A 21,184-nucleotide genomic window follows, 5' to 3' on the forward strand; every position below is an offset into this window, starting at 1 on the left:
ATCTAAGTGTGGTGTTCGCATTTGTTTTCCAGTTGCTTGTGAATGGCTTCAAGATGTTTTGCATAGTCCAGGGGAAATAGTTATAGCATATGGCTTTAAATTGTGACAGCCTCTGAGGTTGCCCCAATTGTTTCATCAAACTAACTATTAAATATTGGGATGGGAGGGGGCAGTGTTAATTAATACTGTCAATCCAGTCTCTTACGCATTGTTTATTTTACATAAAGGTAAAGGTATCCCTGACCATTAGGTTCAGTCGCGGATGACTCTGGGGTTGTGTGCTCATCTCGCTCTGTAGGCCGAGGGAGCCGGCGTTTGTCCGCAGACAACTTCTGGGTCATGTGGCCAGCATGACTAAGCTGCTTCTGGCGAACCAGAGCAGCACACAGAAACACTGTTTACCTTCCTGCTGGAGCGGTACCTATTTATCTACTTGCACTTTGATGTGCTTTTGAATGGCTAGGTGGGCAGGAGCTGGGACCGAGCAACAGGAGCTTGTTCCATCACAGGGATTCAAACCGCCAACCTTCTGATCAGCAAGCCCTAGGCTCTGTGGTTTAGTTAAATATAGTGATTCGGCAAAAGGGAGTGTAGATGATACCATTGCATGTATGTGTGGGTTGCCTTACCTCCCTCCACCCAAACAACCACCCATATGTAAAATACAACATCAGTTCTCTGTGGAACTATATACACACATATGTATACGCGCAAGCAGTGATTAGAGCATGGAAGAGTCTGTTTTCTCCAGCGAGAAAACTTTATAAAACTATTCCTTTGATTGCATTTTAAAAGTCATTTTGTGATCCACTGCAGCAAGAAATTAAACTTTATCCACATCAGTAATTCTTTTACAGTTATTTCACAAGGCCAGAATCCTTAGCACATGTATTTAGAAGCAAAACAAGAAAAATTGCTTCCTATTAGGTGTGGCTAAGACCAGAGGAAAGCTATGCATAACATCCCCGATATAGTGGTACCTTGGTTTACAACCATAATCTGTTCCGGAGGTCCGTTTGTAAACCAAAACAGGTTGTAACCCAAAGCATGCTTCACCAATGGGGCCTCCCCAAAAGATTTGTTCATAATCCCCCCCAAAATGGGTTGTAATCTGAAAAAAGGTTGCAAACCGGGACACGTACCTTTGGGTTTGATGTGTTTGTAATCCAAAATGTATGCAAACCAAGACATATGCAAACCAAGGTACCACTGTATACCACTGTACCTCCTATTTTGTAACTTCAGAGCACTCTTACAGGTAGAGGGGCCAGATGCTAAAAACGACAAAGCCCCTGCACCTTTATTTAGTGCTGTGCCCCCACCCCACAAAATCCTCTTTTCTGAAAAAAAACCCTCAAAACATTTTCAACCATTCTCTGTCTTGAAAAAAAGAAGTTGGTTCAAAAATTATCAGAGGGCAGAGAAACGTTTGGTGAAATTCCTCTGGGTGGGGTACAGGATTGTTGATGTGGCAAGGGGCACCTTATGCTTGCCCTTTCATTCTGCAAATCATGAACTCTGAAACCTTCCTGCATGCTAGTACTTTGAATAATGTCCAGAGGAAAATATCACAAGGTAACTCCTTCCCAGAAAGGTTCTTTCAGATCAGAAAGTGGGAGCAGCTGGTAAGACTGCAAATTGCTGTGAAATGTTTACTGGAAAGAAAACAAAACATACATACCACCTCACAGTGATGATAAAGTTAACTCAAAGCCCCACACTAGGAATGGGGGGGGGGAATTGATTCCATTCCCATTTAGATGTGAGTTCACCTAATTTGCACTTTCGGAAACAAGGTGTGAACTGAAACACAGCTGTCCTTCAAAATTCACACCTCTCTGAATTTTGCAGTGCCATTCTCCAACTAAGTAACATGTACAATAATGCATATACTCAGGTGAAGAGTCCACAAAAATGCATCTATTAGTGAAAGTAACATGCAAAAATGCATTGTTTTGGGGAAATTGTTTTGTAAAATATGCATATATTAAGCAACACCGCATATAAGCTTATACATTATACAAATTCACACTAAAATGCTGGCAAATTTCCATGATTTTTTTTTTAATGCATCTTGCCATGGAAATGTGGAGAACTGGATTTAAGATTGGAAAAACAAGAAACAGGGAAGGAAAATTGACAATTCCCTCATTCCGCCCCACATCCACCAATGTTCTAAAGATGTTTTCAAATGTCCTGACAGTGAGGCAGAAAAACAGAAGTCTTTTCCACAGAAAAATAAACGTTTCACAAAACTGAAGGACCAGTTTCAGCACAGTGCCACCTTAAATATTTCTGGAGAACATATAATTCCAGCAGGTATAGCTTGGAGGACAAATGCCTTATTAATTTATCCCTATCATTTTTATCTTTTTCATATTTAACTTACAACTGAAAATGACGCTGAAATCTTTTGAAACACATCTTTAAATACTGTGTTTCACAAACAAGATAATGTACTTGGATTTAAAGAGCTCTAGTTCCAATAAAACCCATGGAATTAAATTAAGTTAAAAGCAATTATTGTGTACTGTACGTTTCCACAGGTGTCCCCCCCCCCCTTGTATCCAAGTACACATAAATGGAAAGGAGTGAAATTGTACTGGTTCAGTTGAAGTAATCTGTAGATTAGATAGACTTTCCCTTTATTGATTTGCTGCTTCACTCAAGCTATATGAAAGCATGCTAAGTAATTCTACAGGGTATTTGACTCCATAGAGCATATGGTGACACCCCACTGCTATTATAATGGAAATATTAATCAAATTCTCCACCATTTTTTTCTCATACAGCTTGATTATAAATCTCCTTTTAAATTGTATTCCATTATTCTCAGTTCCTTTCTTTATCTTCCTTCTTTATAATCTTGGGAAGGAAGCAAACCTCTTTATTGATTTTATCATCATATCCTCAGTTCATGATCACTTACTCAGGGTATGCATATTTTAGCCTTCCCTCTTCAGTCATAACATTCAACATGCTAAAACATAAATTTGCTAAGTTCTTTTTTATAAGTAAACTTTCTTTTTTTCTTTTTTGCAATTTTTATGGAATGTGGGAAAATCGTGGAAGGGAAAGTTAGGTCGACTTTAGGAAAAAAGTTTAAGATTAAGTTAAAATTGGGTTTTTTAAATTAAGTAGATATAAGGTTTTAAAAACAAATCGAGGAACGAAAGAAAGAAGAAAAGGAGAACAATAGCATGATCTAATTAAACTATTAAGTTAAGGCTGAGAAATAAGCTAAGAACTTGTTGAGCGGAGAATAATGAAATCATAATACAGAAGGGGGAGGTGCGAGGAGGTCAGGGAAACAAGGTTTAAGAAAAAAATTATTGAAACTATACTTGTTTTTTGTTTGAGAATGTTTGTATGTCTGTGTGTGTTTATATGTATAAACTGAAACTTTAATAAATATCATTTAAAAAAAAAAAAGAAGGCTCAGAGCCAGGGGATTAATGGTGGGTGGTCGGGGGAGATTAGGGAGCAGACTGAGAGGAGGAGGTGTTAGAAGCTGAAGAGGTAACAGGATTTAGTGAGCAGGAAGAATCTGGCAGAGAGAAGTCCAGAATCAGCGGTAGAAGAAGGAGCTGGAGAGAAGGGGAGCCAAGAGGCAGAGAAGAGGCAGGCTACCCCTACCCCTGGTTTCACAGAACCGCAAAAGGTATGAAGAGGGCAAAGCAAAGCCAGACAAGGCGTCACAGTCTCAGATTCCTTGGATCAGGGGTCAGCAAACTTTTTCAGCAGGGGGCCAGTCCACTGTCCCTCAGACCTTGTGCAGCGGTGGACTATATTTTTTTGGGAAAATATGAACAAATTTCTATGCCCCACAAATAACCCAGAGATGCATTTTAAATAAAAGCACACATTCTACTCATGTGAAAACACGCTGATTCCCGGACCATCCGCAGGCTGGATTTAGAAGGCAGTTGGGCCGGATCCGGACCCCAGGCCTTAGTTTGCCTACCCATGGCTTGGATGGAGGAGACTTGCCCCTCATTGGGGCAAGATCTACTGGGAAGAGTTGCTTTGCTCACGAGGCCTGAGTTGTTTTGTGTCTGTGAATAAAGAATTAACTTCACTGACACTTTGTGAGTTACTATGTCTGACCTGCTCCCAACACTTGCCCTGACCGTGATGTTTGAAGTAACCCTTAATCTGTAGATACCTATTTATAGGTTTACCTGCATATTTATGCTGACACTTTCTAAGAGTCAAGCCTTTTCACCCTTTCACAATCTCAGTTTGTAACACTGGTCGATATCCCTGAGCAAGTATACAGTGCTCCACATTTGTTTTGTGACAGTGTTTGATGCAGTCTAATAGCATTTCATGAAGCTCATGTTTGAAAACCATGTGCCGATATTAAATAAAAATAAAAATCCAGAAATGGTAAACTTGTCCCGACTCTACCACACAGTAGTGATAAAAATCAAAATCAATCTAAACTGTGGCTCTAATCTGCATGGAAATGTTTGTGTATAAACCCTCGCTTTAGAATGGACAGAACTTGCCGCTGTATAACTGGGCTACGATTACAACCCTTTTGTCAATATTCCTCAAATTTCTATTCGTATCATTCTCAGAAATGGATATTAAAAAGCTATTCATGGTCAAAATGAATGCACTGCTGAAAAAATTTTGCCTATCAGTATTCCATTACTGGGAGATACTTCAATTATTAATCAGTGGCAAATTATGACTTTGAACTTGGACTAAATAAGCTCCCCTTTTAATTTAAAGTGTTTAGTGGCACTCCCGTGATATTTCCCTTTGTTGTCTACATGAGGAGTCAAATCATAAAGGTATCATTAAATATTGCTTTGTGCTATTGACTCTTTAATAAGTCACACAATAAAGAATGCCCACTTCAACAATGAAACGAGGGGGTGTTACAGCAGCTAAAAGCTTTTAAAATTAAAATCTACTGCAGCAGTATTACATAAATTTAAAGTGCCCATAATCTAGGTTTTAAAATGTTCATAAATAAAAGCTGTTAACATTTATTTTGTTGGCTATCTTCCTAGTAAACGAAAGGCATATTGATCCACTGGGTATTGTCAGTCCCATTAGCTTCGTGATACGGTGTTATCAATATTTCACATGGAATATTTATTTGTCACAATTCATCAAGAGACAACTGTTGGCTAAGCGTATTTTAATGGGCTAGTTGCAGAATGAAAACCAAGGTAGCTGTAATTACTACAACAAGCACATTTTCCTTCAGCTTCTGCTAACCTGGTTCCTCCATATGTTTCACCCTACAGCAGCCATCAGCATTACCCCAAAACCACTGGAGGGTACCAGGCGAGGGCTGTTTTACTTTCAGGATACAGTTTCCTTAAAAAAAAGAGGGGGAGCAGTCAAATTTCACCTTACAGGAAAGTTTCTTCACTTTCATCCTCAGTGGGTGTGAGTCAGGCTGGAGCTGCTACTGAAAATAAGAGGTCTGCATCTCCTGCTCCTCCCTTTCCCAAATAATGCATAATAAGATAATCTGCATCATATGATGTCATTGGGATGCGGGTGGCGCTGTGGGTTAAACCACTGAGCCTAGGACTTGCTGATCAGAAGGTCAGAGGTTTGAATCCCCGCGACGGGGTGAGCTCCCGTTGCTCGGTCCCTGCTCCTGCCAACCTAGCAGTTTGAAAGCATGTCAAAGTGCAAGTAGATAAATAGGTACCACTCCAGCGGGAAGGTGAATGGCGTTTCTGTGCGCTGCTCTGGTTCGCCAGAAGTGGCTTAGCCACATGGCCCAGAAGCTGTATGCTGGCTTCCTCGGCCAATAAAGCGAGATGAGCTCCGCAACCCCAGAGTCAGCCACGACTGGACCTAATGGTCAGGGGTCCCTTTACCTTTACCTATGATGTCATTACGTTCCCAAATTAACGGGCTGCCACTTGTGGGCTGAGGAAACTCAGAACCATAAAGACCATGACATTGTGTCATATCACATTGCCTGTTGTAACAACACATTATCAGGGATAAATGAGGGTGAAACACGAAGTTGTTTTTAGTAACATTCACGCATCCCTGGTAATGCGTAGTTACTGCCTCATTGAAGTAAGGATTCCCATATTATATAGCATCCAGATTAGCGCATAATGTGTTGTGTGCCCAAATCAGCAGCATTTTAACTGTGTTTATGTTAATGTTGGTCTCTCCCCCGCCATATCTTTGGGGTTGTTGTTTTTTCAGGGGAGAGGTATGCTATAGGCCTGTCAGAAGCACTAACATTTATAAATATACTGCCTTCATGTTGTTTTCATCCTATTTGGTGGCCTCTTGGTCCCCTGACTGGTGCTTCTTCTCAGAATAATATTTTCTTTTTTAAATTTTATTTGCATTCTTACAATTTCAAGAACCACATTCACATTGAAATCATTCGTACACATCTTACTTTATAATGATGTAATCATTTACGACTTCCATTCTTCCCCTTCCCTGGTTCCTTTGATTTTCTCTCCATTCCTGCATATATATGCATTTAGTTCTCTCTCCCCTTTATTATTCCTTTATTTTATATTATACTGTTGAATTTACCTTAATCCTGCTAATGTTTTCACGTGTTTACAATTATTTTCCAGATAACTCCACAAAGTTTTTCCATTCCTCTTTATATACTTGATCCTCTTGTTCTACTAGTTAAACCTGCTAACTCTGCATATTCTATCATTTTTTAATTTCCAATCCTCCTTGTTAGGGACCTCGCTCACCCAGAATCATAGTTTCTCCTCCTTCATCTTTGCTGACTGTAGCTTTCACTGCTTGGTTGTGGCAATTCATGCGGTTTTGTTTACAAGTGTTCGCTATGTCATTGTATCAAATATATCATTATGGCAATGTGGCAAACATACGCACAGCCATTCGGAATGGCACTGAGTGCAAGTGAGACTGAGGTTAAGTGAGGGCAGAAAAATGACGAGGAAAGCAGCATCAGAGATTAAGCCGCATCCACCAAGTCAAAAAGAAGCTCTCATTCATTAATGCATCAGCTAAAAACAGAAAACTGTTCAACACACAAACAAGCAACTAAGTCATTTCAGCTCTCCCTGAAGCCCCATAATGCATCTCCCTGAGTATGTTTCTCAGTATAATGTAGTTGTAAAAGTCTCCCAGACCTTTCAGTCATGAGTACTTTAGGAAACAAAAACAAAGGGGTCGTTTGGGTTTCTTGTCTGGTTATATTGCCCATTAATCTTCATCCTACTTAGCACCTGATATCTCCGGTAAATTTATAGACAGCAAGACTCTAATGAGCTCTTCACAAGTTTACAACTATGCTTAATGCTTCTTGAGCATGTGCCCTGTGCAGTTATGGAGTAAACTTAGGTGCACTGTTGCAGGATTCTTGAAAACTCTTTTCCCTATTCCATATCTACATGTTGTTGTTGTTGTTTAGTCGTTTAGTCGTGTCCGACTCTTCGTGACCCCATGGACCAGAGAACGCCAGGCACCTCTGTCCTCCACTGCCTTCCGCAGTTTGGTCAAACTCATGCTGGTAACCTCGAAAACACTATCCAACCATCTCGTCCTCTGCCGTCCCCTTCTCCTTGTGCCCTCCATCTTTCCCAACATCAGGGTCTTCTCCAGGGAGTCTTCTCTTCTCATGAGGTGGCCAAAGTATTGGAGCCTCAGCTTCACAATCTGTCCTTCCAGTGAGCACTCAGGGTTGATTTCCTTCAGTATGGAGAGGTTTGATCTTCTTGCAGTCCATGGGACTCTCAAGAGTCTCCTCCAGCACCATAATTCAAAAGCATCAATTCTTCGGCGATCAGCCTTCTTTATGGTCCAGCTCTCACTTCCATACATCACTACTGGGAAAACCATAGCTTTAACTATACGATATCTACATACTATATTCTTATTTATTTAACCGATCTGTTTCCATGCTACCTTTCATGTAAACATCACAAGGTACATTAAAATAGCATTAAGTCTTACTTGCAGAACAAAATAGCAAGCCAACAGTAGTCCAAAACTAGCATGTTACTGTCAACTAGCATGACAATGTCGCAAAGGACAAAGAGAAAACATTTCAACAGATGTTAGTATGCCATCGTTGTCAGCACCAGCCTTAATTTAGAAGGGAGGTTATTTCAAGGAAAAGATGTCACAGCCCCAAAGGCCCTCCCTCTGGTTGCTGCCAAGCAGATCCCACATACCAGGGCCACTAGAGCAAGTTCATCCACACACACTCCCCACCAGAAAATCAAAAATATTCTTGCACAAACATGAGTTGCCAAATGCCATTGCCTTGACTTGCTGCTGCTGCTGCTGCTTATATAGTTATAGCTTTACCAACAACTCTTTAGAACAATGCAATGAAATGACACCATATTTTGCAGAGCTGCGATTTCAATGGATTGTTCTAGAAGTTGTTAAGTGGTTTTTTTAATAAAACAAACAAACAAAACAAAACATGAAGGGGAATTTCCAGCAGCTTGCACCTGTGTGAAGAAACAAAACATAAAGAAATCTTACAGTGTCTGGCTTTTAGGTTGTATTTGGTCTGGTGATGTCATCAAGTAGGCTGTCCTCTTACTGGAATCAAGTTGCAAACCTTCTCCTCAACTGTAATTAGAGCTAAGCAGCGGTGTCAGGGAGCAGGATTTGTTCAGGCTTATCGCTTGCCTGCTGTCTCTTAGCACCAAACATCACAAAAGCACCGTGGTGAAATGAAGGAATTATTTATGTCTAGATATGTACTTTCACATCTAGTGCCTAAATGCTGTCATGGGCTATAATCTTATAACCAAGGTAAGCATTAAAGGGTCTCTATAGCACACAGATTATAGCACTTTTTTGCCATTTTAGAACATTGCAATGATGTGTCAAAGGAAATAATTTGGGCGATGGGGAGGGAAACACCCAGGGACTGGGATACAGCTGTAGTTTTCCGAATACCAGTCAGCAAACAGATACAGGTAGGTAAATAATACCTGATGCAATAGCATGGGAGTCGACTGTGCTTCAGAAGTGGCAATAGCTGTAGGAGAGGAAGGCAGAATCTGAACAGTCTAACCGAAGCATTTCTTGATTCTTGTCTCCAAAGTTCTTCGATTCAGTTGAAAGGAAAGCTCTTAAATTATATTAACACAATATAATTTAGTTCTGCCCGGGTTGCTGTCATCTGCCACTCTACCACCACCTAGCAGCTTGTTAAAAATATGTAGTGCCCTCCTTTGTAGAGCCTCTTCTGAATTTGAGAAGCGCTTGAAAATCCTGGATTGGCTCTCAGCATGGGGGCTCTTGGTTTCGTGTGGGAAATTTGGAGGCTGGTAAGATAAGGTGAGGCAAGTATATGCACTTTTTTGTCATGCTGGGTTGTAGGGAGAGGAGAGGTTATTGATGGTGCCTTGATTATTCATTTGCCAGAGTAACGATTAAACATGCTTTCATCCATATGGTGTCATATGCTTAATCTGTTTCAAAAAGTAGATACCTGAAGCCAGACAGAGAGTCTTGTCTGTCTACTGAAGAAGTCCATTAAGTACTGGAAATTTTACTTTCATTTTTCGCATATCAGTTTTAAACGCATGTTGATTAAGGCAAGGTGGATGGAGTTAACCTTTAGATTGCCAACATTTTACAGTGCCTGCTCATCTTCAGCAATAGGCAGACACAATGGAATCTGCGCTGGCAAAACTTCTCACCTCCATTTTTTACAGGCATGCGAAATATGGTGAACTTTCCTTACCAGTTTTCTGTGTGTCACACTGATGTTAAAGACACACACTTTTAATTAACCCTTAATTAAAAAGCAAAAAAAAACACACACAAAAATAGAAAAGGAGAAGGGGCCATCTGTAAGCAGGTGTCAAGCTGGGTTTGGCAACCCAGAATGGTGTGGAAAATGGAAGCGCACCAGGTGCTGCGGATAAGCCTACATCTACCGCGTATGTTAATATTGTTCCCACCATTTTGGAGGTGATGAATTTGCTGTACCCCTCCTCCCCTGGAAGAAGAGGAGAGGTGGTATCTCCCTAGGGCAGAATGTTGTGGCCTGAAGGCGATTTCACCCAATGGGGAGAGGTGGTGACAGGCTATTTAAGCTTGCTCTGCCCAGCACCCTTTCTCCTTTATTCGACACTCACTCTCCCACCCTTTTGCAGTGTGGACCTATAGGCTACTCATTTGTTTTCCATGGGCTGAGTAGGATTTTTTTTGGGGGGGGAGAGACCCTAATTGGCTCTGGGTCTTCTCTTTTTGCCTACTCCATACTGCTGGCTGATGTTTGTTGCAGTGCTGTTTCTTCTCTTTGGCTAATTGGTGCATAATCCGGGCAGGTGAGAGGGTTTCAGGAAGAATGGAACACTTAACTGAGGCAGCGTTGGGTTGTGGGTGTCCCTGAGTCACTGTTGTCGGGTACCGGTATGTCCTGTGGGTGCTGGAGGTGCCCTTTGGCCTGACGGACACATTGGGGCAAATGTTGGCCAATGGGGCTACAGTGGGCCTGTTGGGCTCTTATACCCAAGGTCCACACAGTGGGGAGGAAGGAATCTTAGGAAGCCGTGCTGCATGCACACAGTGCTAACCTGCCCAGGCCACAGGGGTAAAAATTACCCCCATCTGTTAATGAACACCTGCCTGGACTTAAGTTGATTAGGTTACATTGGTTGAATCTGACTAGTTAATTTGTTCTGCAGATCCTCAAGTTGTTATATTTAATAGATATAACCTATTCTTCCATATTTGAATGTCTTGACTCTTCTTCCTGGTGTGCTGGCAAATTGTGGTTGTCTTTCTAAAACATGTAGCAGCTCCGAATGGTGCCTGTTCTGTGGGGAGTGGGATCTGAACATGCAAAGCTGCCTTAGTTAGACCATTGGTTCATGGCTAGGTAACTGATAGCAGCTGGCTTTCCCCAACTTTAGACAGAAGTTCCAGACCTGCTGCCTAGATCCTTTAACTGGAAGTGCTTGCAACTGCCCCTGGAACTTTCTGCTTGCAAGGTTAATGGTGTTAATAGTGGTGCTAATGACTTCAGATATATGTGTGGCCTTACTGTGCATTTTCAGGGAGCAATCTGTGTGGGCTTCCTGCCTAGTTGAATAAATTGGCTTGTTTGCTTTAGAAGTCTGCAAAATCAGATTTTCAAAGAAACAAATGTGTCTGTGCTACTTCATTATAGGAGTAAATTATACTTGTACAGCAGCCATCATATATCTTCTAAAAATAGTGAGGACTGATTCTTAATTTATGTAATTGCTTAAGCTTTGACAAAGAGCCAATTCTAATAAGCACACATTTATATTATTAGCATGCTGGAGCTAGAAAGAGCTTCTTTTCCTTGTGATTATAAATATTGAAAAGGAAGTAAGTGCAACAGTGTCAGATGTCAAAACAGCCCATGTCAAAACGAAAGCCATATACGTGTAAGGAAATAAATGTGAAATATACTTTTAGCATCTGCTTACACAAAACAATAATAAGTGACTGACAGCCACATTCAATGAAATAACAGTTCTTGCTGCATTTGAAATGCTAGCTTTTATAAGTCTTCATGTTGGCCAAGAATTTCCTTGTCAGCTTCTTATACATACATATGTAGCATCAGTGAAAGATGAACAGAGTGTTTGAGAAAGCTTGAGAAAGTATTGAGAGGTGTGTGTTTCTGGATTTCTGATTATATGTACTTCAAAATAGACCCAAGGAGGATTGGTAAAAAACAAAACAAAAAAAAACCTCTCTTCATTAGTAAAGCAGTGGTTGTGATCCAGAACTCTGAGGTGATAATAAGTGTCATGTTTCCTCTTGTCTATGAAAAGGCATGGAATCGTCTTTTTCAGACTGATGTTCTGACTGAAAAGCTGCCGTTTACAAGGAACTCAAATGATAAATTATGGGTGGGTGGCCATGTTGCACACAAGGTAAAGGTAAAGGGACCCCTGACCATTAGATCCAGTTGTGACCGACTCTGGGGTTGCGGTGCTCATCTCGCTTTATTGGCCGAGGGAGCCGGTGTACAGCTTCCGGGTCATGTGACCAGCATGACTAAGCCACTTCTGGTGAACCAGAGCAGCACACAGAAACGCCGTTTACTTTCCCGCCGGAGCGGTACCTATTCATCTACTTGCACTTTGAATTACTTTCAAACTGCTAAGTTGGCAGGAGCAGGGACCGAGCAACGGGAGCTCACCCTGTCGTGGGGATTCGAACCGCCGACCTTCTGATCGGCAAGTCCTAGGCTCTGTGGTTTAACCCACAGCGCCACCCGCGTCCCATATGTTGCAACATAAGAAACAACAAATGGAAAAAAGCTTTGCGGCACTTTAAAATATTGACAGCTTTATTGTGAAAACTTTTGCCACAGTGTCTTAATAATCTCGGCTCCAGATTAATTAAACCCATGTTCCTTGGATTTGGTAGTGTGGTACATTGTGAAGCGAGGGGGCCTACATTAAGCGTGTGAAGACTGTTTAAGCAAGTTGCTTGGTTTTGTTGCCTGAATTCTTCAAGCAGTCATGTAGTAACGCTGAGGGGAACTGGGTGTCAGGTTGAGGGAGTTTGGGAGTGGGTAAAATAGGAACAAAGAAATCAAAGTGAGAAAATGGCCTTCATTTTCTTTTAAAAATTTAAGGAAGGTCATGCTGGATTCTCACTAGATCAGGCCACGTTTAACATCCTAGTTTAGCATCACTAGATTAGGTCAAGTTTAGCATCCTGCTTCCACCATAAGCCAGTCAAATGCTTCCAGAAAGCTTACATGTTTGGCAGAAAGATAACTGCCTCCTCTATTGTTTGTCCCCCCCCCCTTCCCCTGCTCCTACCACCAGCCACTGGTACCCAATATGTACATTGCCACTAACCCCAGAAGTTTCACTTAGCTATCAGAAATACTATCAACCCTACAGGAATTAACCCTTTCTAAAGTCAGTGACCATCTCCACATCTTGTAGCAGCAAATTCTACACTGGATTTCCTAGCAGTTACAGCTTGTACCAAACAGAGGATGCTACTACTACACCTGCCAAGCCAGAACTAGTTTGTCTCTACCTGGCTAATCACAGTGAGGTAGGCATAACCTAGAGTGATGTCATTAGTCAATTATTATTGTGGTAAAGAGTACTTCTTCAGCTCTCCTAAACCTGTGGCCTTTCAGATGTTGATTGATTCAGGTTTTTTAACAGTTCAGTATTTAAACTCATTCAGTAGTATTCTCTATGGAAGGACAACGATGGAAACAAAAATGAACTTTATTTGGCTTCCTTTGGTGCAGCGATACCTATATACTCATCCTTAAAATACAGTGGTGCCTCACGTTAAGTACTTAATTCATTCCGGAGGTCCGTTCTTAACCTGAAACTGTTCTTAACCTGAAGCACCACTTTAGCTAATGGGGCCTCCTGCTGCCGCCACACCGCCGGAGCATGATTTCTGTTCTCATCCTGAAGCAAAGTTCTTAACCCAAGGTAATATTTGTGGGTTAGCGGAGTATGCAAGCTGAAGCGTATGTAACCCGAGGTACCACTGTAATAACCTGGGTTATGGTATAAGCATGTTTCACAGGGCTTACAAGATTTCGATAGTGAATTAGTGAAGTCTACCCGGTGCAGTAAATCTTTAAAGGGAGAGAGGGGTTGTATGTTGAATTTTGACATAACAATGTTGTTAAGGTTTTGCTTGGGGTTTTTTTATTTTTTAAAGGAAAACAAAAACATTAATTTCCTGCTTACTCTCCAGTGCTGGTACTTGAGAGGTTTAAAGGGAGAGAATAATGTGAGTAAAATAATACGAAAGTGTATGGTGAGCCCATAACCTTAAAGAAATGCAACCAAACCTAGACCTTCATAGGGGGTACATTGCTTGAGTGCCTGTCTAGTGACCTGATATTTCCTTCTGAAATGGCAGGACTTAAAAAAAAAAAAGAAGGGGGGGTTATCGCTTTTTTCACGCACCTCTCTCCCAAGTTCTTGTAACTGAATTTCCCCCAAATTCAAGGTGTTGCTCATAAAGAAAATAAGGCTGCAATCCTAACCACATTTACTTTGGAGCAGTAGTGGGGCAACAAGGGGAATCTTGCTTTGTTTCCCAGGCTTTGGAACACTGCCACTCACCAGGAGAGAGAGGAGGAGGGCCAAGGCATCACATTGTGGATGCAGATGATTATCTGATTGGATCTGCCACTGTGCCCACACCTGTTGAGCTCCCAGCTGCCATGTCCCACCCCCCACCAGTAAGCAGAAGCTGAGAGAGCACTGGCACCCGGCTGGTCACTACTAATTTCAATAGGAGCTATTCTTGGAAGACAGGGCTAGAATTGCACTATTAACAGAAACAAACCGAACAACGACTCTGGGAACATATAGAAAACAGTGAGAAAGAATTCCAGAGACTTTATGGGTACTGTTTTCTTCTGACTCCAAGGTGCCTCTCCTTTGGGGAAAAATAAATTCCAAGGACAGCTGTAACAAGAGACTCCAGAACGAGAGATGGAAGTTGGACTGTGATTTAGTGTTTGAAGAAGAAGGCTTTTCAATGCTCGGTTTATCCAAAATTTAGCACTTTTTAAGTTCTCCATTATTTTAGTGGGAAAGTTTGTTGTGAGAAGTAATTCTCTTCATAAAACATTTAGCTTTTACATTGTAATCAATAATGATGTTTTGTAAAGTTCCGTGCAATTGGCAGTGATCCTGACTTTGCTACCACTGCTGGGAGCGTCCCTGCAATGGAACTTCCCACAGGGGGCTGCTCTGGCCAGCAGAAGTGGGGAGGGAACTTTTACTGCTTCCCCCTGCAGCACCCAAAAAATCTAATGCCTTTCTGTTGTCAAAACCAATCCCGCACATAGTTATCCTTGTGCTGTTAGTTGAATGATCAGGATACCCTTTTATCTTGTGAAGTAATGGAACTAACTGACTTGAAGCTTGTGAAACTAATTTCATTGAAGCTTATGAAAGTAATTTCAGGATCTTAAACCAAAGTTAAAGGATTTTTAATGGAAACAAACCTTCCTATTTTAAACATGACTATAATCATTCTGATACATTTTCATCATTTTCCATGGCATTTCATGCATTTTGTGCATTGAAGTCCAGAATCTGTTAGAGTCACCTTTCTTCCTTTAGATCTGCGTTGTAATGTGAGAGCTGTTAAAAGCAAGCAGATGTTTGATGTAATGTCTACGAGATAGCCCAGTTTTGAGCACATGGGTACAGAAGAATTAATGGGTGCTCAGATCTTTCCCATCTGCAACACCTTTTCCATTTCAGTTCAGTTGATTTGGCTAGTTGGTTGCTAAGGCAACTTTCAATGAATGCCCAGAGTGGCTTGCAAAATTAAACTTATCATAAAGTAAATTGCCCACAATATAAAATAAGAATTTAAAATTGGAAGAAATCAAATCAGACAAAACTTTTCATGAAAAACAATATGCAGAATATTAAAAAGCATGGGAAAATAAAAAGGTTTGTACCTGGCACCAAAATGACACCAAGGGAAGTAGATCCACAGCTGGGGTGCCGCCACCAATTGGGCCCTTCCTCCTCCTGTTGGATAGCATAGCTCCATGTACACAAAGACCACAACCCTTTTCACACATACTTAGAAATAAGTCCCCAATAATTTTAACGGATAATTTTATTCCCAAGTAAATGTATACAGTATTGGATCGTAACATCTCTGTGCATGCCCATATGCAGAAAGCTCTTCCTTCCATTGAGCTGAATTTGAATGCATTCAAATCAGAGCACACATCAATCTATGAATTGTTTATGCATGCAGACGAGGCAGTTGTCACTAGGGATCATGAGGCTGGCAAATGCTAGAGTCTCTAGCTGTGGTTTGCCTGGCCTCACTGCCATTGTGACAAACCACAGTTTACTGTAATATCTGAGCAGAGCCTTTGTGATAGAACAATTATTTAAAGGGGGGGCGGTCTGGAAATGTGAGCACCCCTGCTTGAATTATAATAGTTTCAGTCTGAGGTGGGCACAGATTGGGCTTTGAACTTGCTCGAGCTTGATTTGGGATCACACCACATCAATAGCTTAGCGGCAGAGCGCACTTTGCATGCAACAGGTGCCAGATTCAATCCTTGGCTTCCCCAGGTTGAGCTCTGAAACCCATTGCTGGCCAGTGCAGTGGACTGAGCTAGCTTGGCAAATGGTCGGACTCACTGGAACACAACTTCCAAGCATTTTGATGATTGCACGCCTGTGCCAAATCCAATGCAACCTTATGAGCTTAGGAGCCTTGATGTGAACAAAGGGCTTACGGTAACAGAGGTAACTGTTCCGTTTATTTAAATGGACGCAACCAAGTCACGTGTACAGCTCTTAGAGTAAAGAGAATTGCTGATCCATTTGAGTGAGTGGGTCATTCGGACACCCAAGTGGTCTGTTGATAAGCGGGTGGCTCCCCCCCCCCTCATGCAACACTGCTTTTCTTCTACAGCCTTTCAGAATTGCATACAGAGCTCTGGGCAAAGGGCGATAACATTTTGGCAAAACCTATTGGTTCTTTTGCCTTGGATTTTGTTTGTAGAAGGCATTGCTGAAATAGGCAAAGAAGGAAAATAAGCACCAAGGAAACTAATGTAGCAAAATAAATCCATGGCGTGTTTTAACTTAAAAGACTCTTCAATCCAGGTAATTTGATGCCTAAGTAAGACAAAAAGTGAGAAATGTGCGTGTAAACAATCTTCTTTCTATAAAATAACTTGCAAGCTTAAAAATTGCTTTAAAGTGGTGGGGAGGGAATGACTGATGGAAGTATAGTCAGGATTCCAGTGGTGTTCATTCCCTGGACCGAGGTTTTTCAAGCACCCATTGCTGGAACTCCCTGTACCCTGTGAAAAACCATTCCTGAATTCAGGAATGGCCTTTGATGTATCACGAGGACAAAATAGGACACAGGTTGCCATAGCAGTTGCATGTGCAAGTTTACAAGTACAAATGCAAATTTATAAATAATTGTTATAATTTAAATAGAAACATCATGGCAGGGCAGACTGGCCAGGTCATCTGTACGCCTGCTCAGTCTGCTGCCCAGGTGTCAGTAGTTGGGGTGGGGACTTCAAAGCCATTCCCTGTTCTCTCTGCTTATAATTCTTTATCTTTAAACTGGGATTGGACTGGAGAGCCCTTCAAACACAGTGTCATCCTCTGTAAAATAGGGCACATTGCCATCTTTAAATCTGTTCTTCTTGTGTGTGCACAGTCCTCTTTAGATTCCTAAATTTATAGGGAAATATCAGGAATATATCAGTCATTGCTACAGAATACTACAGCTATTCTGTAGTTTGGGGTACTGTGTGTCTGGCCTGTTGGAATTTTGTAATGTTGTGTTTATTAAGCTGTCTTGTAATACTGTGTTTGGTAAGCTGCATTGAAAACGGAATGCAAATCTTGCAAATGAATATTTGCGTGCCCAAGGTTGACTAACAGTTCGAAACCGTCTGTATTTTACACACTAAATTGTCCTTATCATTAAAATGCTAATTAAATTGTAAACATCTGTTACATTCATAGTTATAATGAAAATTGGCAGCTACATCTTTCTTGTGTCGGTGTTCTTGCTAGCTTAAGTCCAATTTGCATACAAATTTGATTGGGCATTGGTGTAAATGTCCCTGACCTTTAGAGGAAACGTTGGCGGGATTCTGTGTTTGATGTGATAGTTCTTGATGGAAGTGAATATAGCTGGCCCCTCTGGTTATCTTTAACCTGCTAGTATTGTCAGAAATGTTTAAGGAGAATATAGCAAACACTTGCTTGACAGTGGCCTCAGAAAGGGTGGGGTGTTAATATATTTTGCAAGTACTGGTCTCATTCTAAGGCTGCAAATCTGTGCACATGTCTCCCAAGAGTAAACAGTACTGAACACTGTGATTTATTCTAATGATCCTAAGCATGCATAGGAACACACTCTTGATTATTTAATCCGTGGCTGTCATCCACCTCCTGCATTTTTCAACCTTGCTCGTTACATTTTTTTGGTATGTTCTTGAATACAAAATTAGTAGTTTAGCTTGGATTTTTACAACTGCAGTGAAGTTGCTAGGAGACAGTTCTAGAGCTCTGTGTAGCTCTTAGTGGTAAAAATGGTTAAACATACATCAGTAGTGGAACCTTCAGACTCTTATTTTCCATCATCCTTAGCCAGCTTGGCCAGTGGCTGGGAATGAGAGGAGCAGTAGTCCATCCACATCTGCTGTGCATTCCTGCTGAGTTCAATGGGAATAACCCCCAGATATGCTAAATAGAAAGGGACGCGGGTGGTGCTGTGGGTTAAACCACAGAGCCTAGGACTTGCCAATCAGAAGGTTGGCAGTTCGAATCCCCGCAACGGGGTGAGCTCCCGTTGTTCGGTCCCTGCTCCTGCCAACCTAGCAGTTCAAAAGCACGTCAAAGTGCAAGTAGATAAATAGGTACCGCTCCTGCAGGAAGGTAAACGGTGTTTCCATGCACTGCTCTGGATCGCCAGAAGCAGCTTAGTCATGCTGGCCACATGACCTGGAAGCTGTACGCCAGCTCCTTCGGCCAATATAGCGAGATGAGCGCCACAACCCCAGAGTTGGTCACGACTGGACCTAATGGTCAGGGGTCCCCTTTACCCTTACCTTTTATGCTAAATAGAATTGTAATCCAAAACATTGGGAGGAGGGAGGTACCAGGTTTGCATAAACCTAAGCCATGACTTTAGTGATTAGGAATCCATTGTGGTGGACCTCAGCCTCTTGCTCCCCATTTCCTCATCTCATGAGAGGAGGAGACCAAATACTTTTTTTAAAAGAAAGGAACAAGCTGCAGTTCATCATTTAAAAAACAACAACCTCTCCTTAGAACAAACCACTGTTCCCCAAGTTCCTACAAAATGTTCTAGTTCACACGTAAAGTTAAACCATGGTTTACATTAGTGACTCCTCCACTCCCATCTTCTCCTCTCATATGGCCAGGAGAATGGCGTCTGTGCTTTCCAAGAACTTCAGCTTATAATGATATCATTACATATCATTACACACAAACCAGGAGTCCTGGTTTAAAACAAGCCAGCTTCATAAGTAATGTTTTAAAGTTAGCTTGCTTAGAAACTGACCAGAAGGTATTTTTTTTAAACAATGATCCTTGGTTTCAACATCATGCTAGGCTAAGATTCTTGCAAAGCAAAACTGTATTCTGCAGAAGCCCTCCTCTTGGTCACATGGGGGGGAAAGGACAGGAGAGTACGCAAGCCTGAGATTTCACTCATGAAGGCTCATCTGCGCTAAACCATTATATGCAAATATTACCAAAAGTGGAAACTTCAATTTTCCTCCTCTCATGCGTGAAGGAGGAGAAGGGAGGATGAGATGCACATACATGTCTGTGGCTCTCTATAGTACATTCCCAATGACCTCTAAACCATAGTTTGGGATAACCTAAGAACTGTGACAGAATGCTATTGGAACTGTATTCCAGCAGTGGCTTGGGCAAACCCCAAAGTGGGTGAGTACAGATACCCACACCTCAAACATACATGTAATCACACAAACATAGACATGCCATATCTTCTCCCTACTCAGCTGATCTGTGTAGGAACAGGTGGGTTGTTTTCATTCAGATTGGAGCATGCTGGCTAGAGAAGTTCAACACACACACACACACACACACACCCCAAGATGTAAATGAAAATTGCATCCTCTCTGCTTCTCAGCCGATTGGTCTAGATCAACTGAGGAGTTGCAACGCACCCAGGGTGGAGATGAAAACTGCCTGTTGCTTCAGCCAAAGTGACAGCTGTCAGTTTTCTTCCCAGCCACAGCATGAGGAGGTCAAAGCCTCCCCATGCAGCACTCTGCAATCACGATGAAAACCGGGCCACCTGTGCACCTTAGTTGGATCTATACTGTTCAGCTAAGAAGTGGGGAGGGCACTGCTTGCATCCCAGTGCTGGAATGAGAGAAGCCTGGAAGGCTGGAGTGTTTATTTGTTTCTTTATGGTCCTTGCCTATATCTTCTCGCCCGGCATGACCTTGAAAGCAGGTCGTTTTAAAATATGTATATAAGAATAAGATGAACAAAAACCATAAAGCTGAGCCAATGAGTCAGTATTTCTTCTCATGTCAGTCTTACCTAGAGCTTGTACAGACAGAATTGCTGGCTCCCTCTGAATACTGGCAGCTACAAGAGATCAAGAAACGGCGACAGGAAAGCAAACTCTCAAGGAGCGACCTAAGTGCTGCTTCAGGACACATTGGCACCAATGTCGACTGCGCCTGACGCTTTTTAGGGTTCCCATTTAGCCATCATTTGAAGCTGTGGTTGTGTGTTTGACCCTTGGACTCTTCTCTGGCTTCCGTGAGAAAGCTTACTCAATGTGTGCACAATTCCCAAGCTGTGTGCCAAGGCACACACACTGAAGTTTAAGGGGGGGGGGAGTGTGCTGTGGCTGTCAGATATTCAGGGATCACAGCATTATGCCCTGTACCCTATTATGTATTATTTTTTTGTTTTGTGGGAAGCTTTTCGTTTTGAATGCTGATGGCTTCAGGCTAAATGCTTTTGGGTATTAAGTGCTCCCTTTGCTCAAGTGGTGATGAGTCATGGGGAAATGCTAACTCCCTTGAGGTTAGAAAGCAATGGGTACCTACAAATGCAAATTGTAAGGGTGCTTAAAAGGTAAAGGACCCCTGACAGTTAAGTCCAGTTGCAGATGACTCTAGGGTTGCGGCGCTCATCTCGCTTTACAGGCTGAGGGAGCCGGTGTTTGTCTGCCAACAGTTTTTCCAGATCATGTGGCCAATATGACTAAGCCGCTTCTGGTGAAACCAGAGCAGCGCACAGAAATGCCGTTTACCTTCCCACCGGAGCGGTACCTATTTATCTACTTGCACTTTTGGGCGTGCTTTTGAACTGCTAGGTTGGCAGGAGTTGGGACCGAGCAATGGAAGCTCACCCCGTTGTGGGGATTCGAATCGCCAACCTTCTGATAGGCAAGCCCAAGAGGCTCAGTGGTTTAGACCACAGCGTCACCTGCATGCTTACATACCAGCAAAATTCAGGTTGCACAACTAAAATTAATTTGATACTCTTGTGTAGCAAACTTGCTCCCTTCTCAGTGTCGCTCCCTTCTCATTCCCATGCCATGGCCCCTGCTGTTGTGCTACCTGCCTTCACTTTTGTTCCTCTACCCACCTCTGAATTCATGCAATTCCAGGATTGTGACGCAGCACTGCAAATCCTCTAGTTGGGGCTGTGCAATG

General features: G+C 42.0%; 1 protein-coding gene and 3 long non-coding RNA genes across 13 annotated transcripts in view; 1 reads left to right on the forward strand and 3 right to left on the reverse strand.

The window, feature by feature from the left end:
• Positions 1–3,910, reverse strand: part of LOC310833958 — a 110,394-nt gene extending 106,484 nt beyond the window's left edge. The window contains exon 1 of the long non-coding RNA XR_014559017.1: positions 3,812–3,910. This is a non-coding gene — a long non-coding RNA (uncharacterized lncRNA). The remainder of the gene's footprint in view (positions 1–3,811) is intronic.
• LOC310833647 overlaps positions 1–21,184 on the reverse strand; it is a 233,022-nt gene that overhangs the window by 109,693 nt on the left and 102,145 nt on the right. The window lies entirely within an intron of this gene.
• The window catches only part of ZNF385B (zinc finger protein 385B), a 183,178-nt gene that overhangs the window by 93,923 nt on the left and 68,071 nt on the right, over positions 1–21,184 (forward strand). Inside the window, exon 1 of one of the 10 annotated variants that reach the window (XM_083710187.1) lies at positions 8,555–8,757. The exons of the other annotated variants lie outside the window; for them this stretch is intronic. The gene's annotated coding sequence lies outside the window, so the exon portion shown is untranslated. Of the gene's footprint in view, positions 1–8,554; positions 8,758–21,184 lie in introns of those variants that run through there. 10 annotated transcript variants of the gene reach the window in all.
• Positions 6,319–10,597, reverse strand: LOC310834037. The gene is made up of 2 exons (XR_014559070.1): positions 7,842–10,597; positions 6,319–7,375 (listed from the first exon to the last, which is right to left on the reverse strand). It is a non-coding gene; the product is annotated as an uncharacterized lncRNA (long non-coding RNA).

This window comes from Podarcis gaigeae (genome assembly GCF_964106915.1).
Source record: "Podarcis gaigeae genome assembly, chromosome: 1".
Classification (NCBI taxonomy): domain Eukaryota; kingdom Metazoa; phylum Chordata; class Lepidosauria; order Squamata; family Lacertidae; genus Podarcis; species Podarcis gaigeae.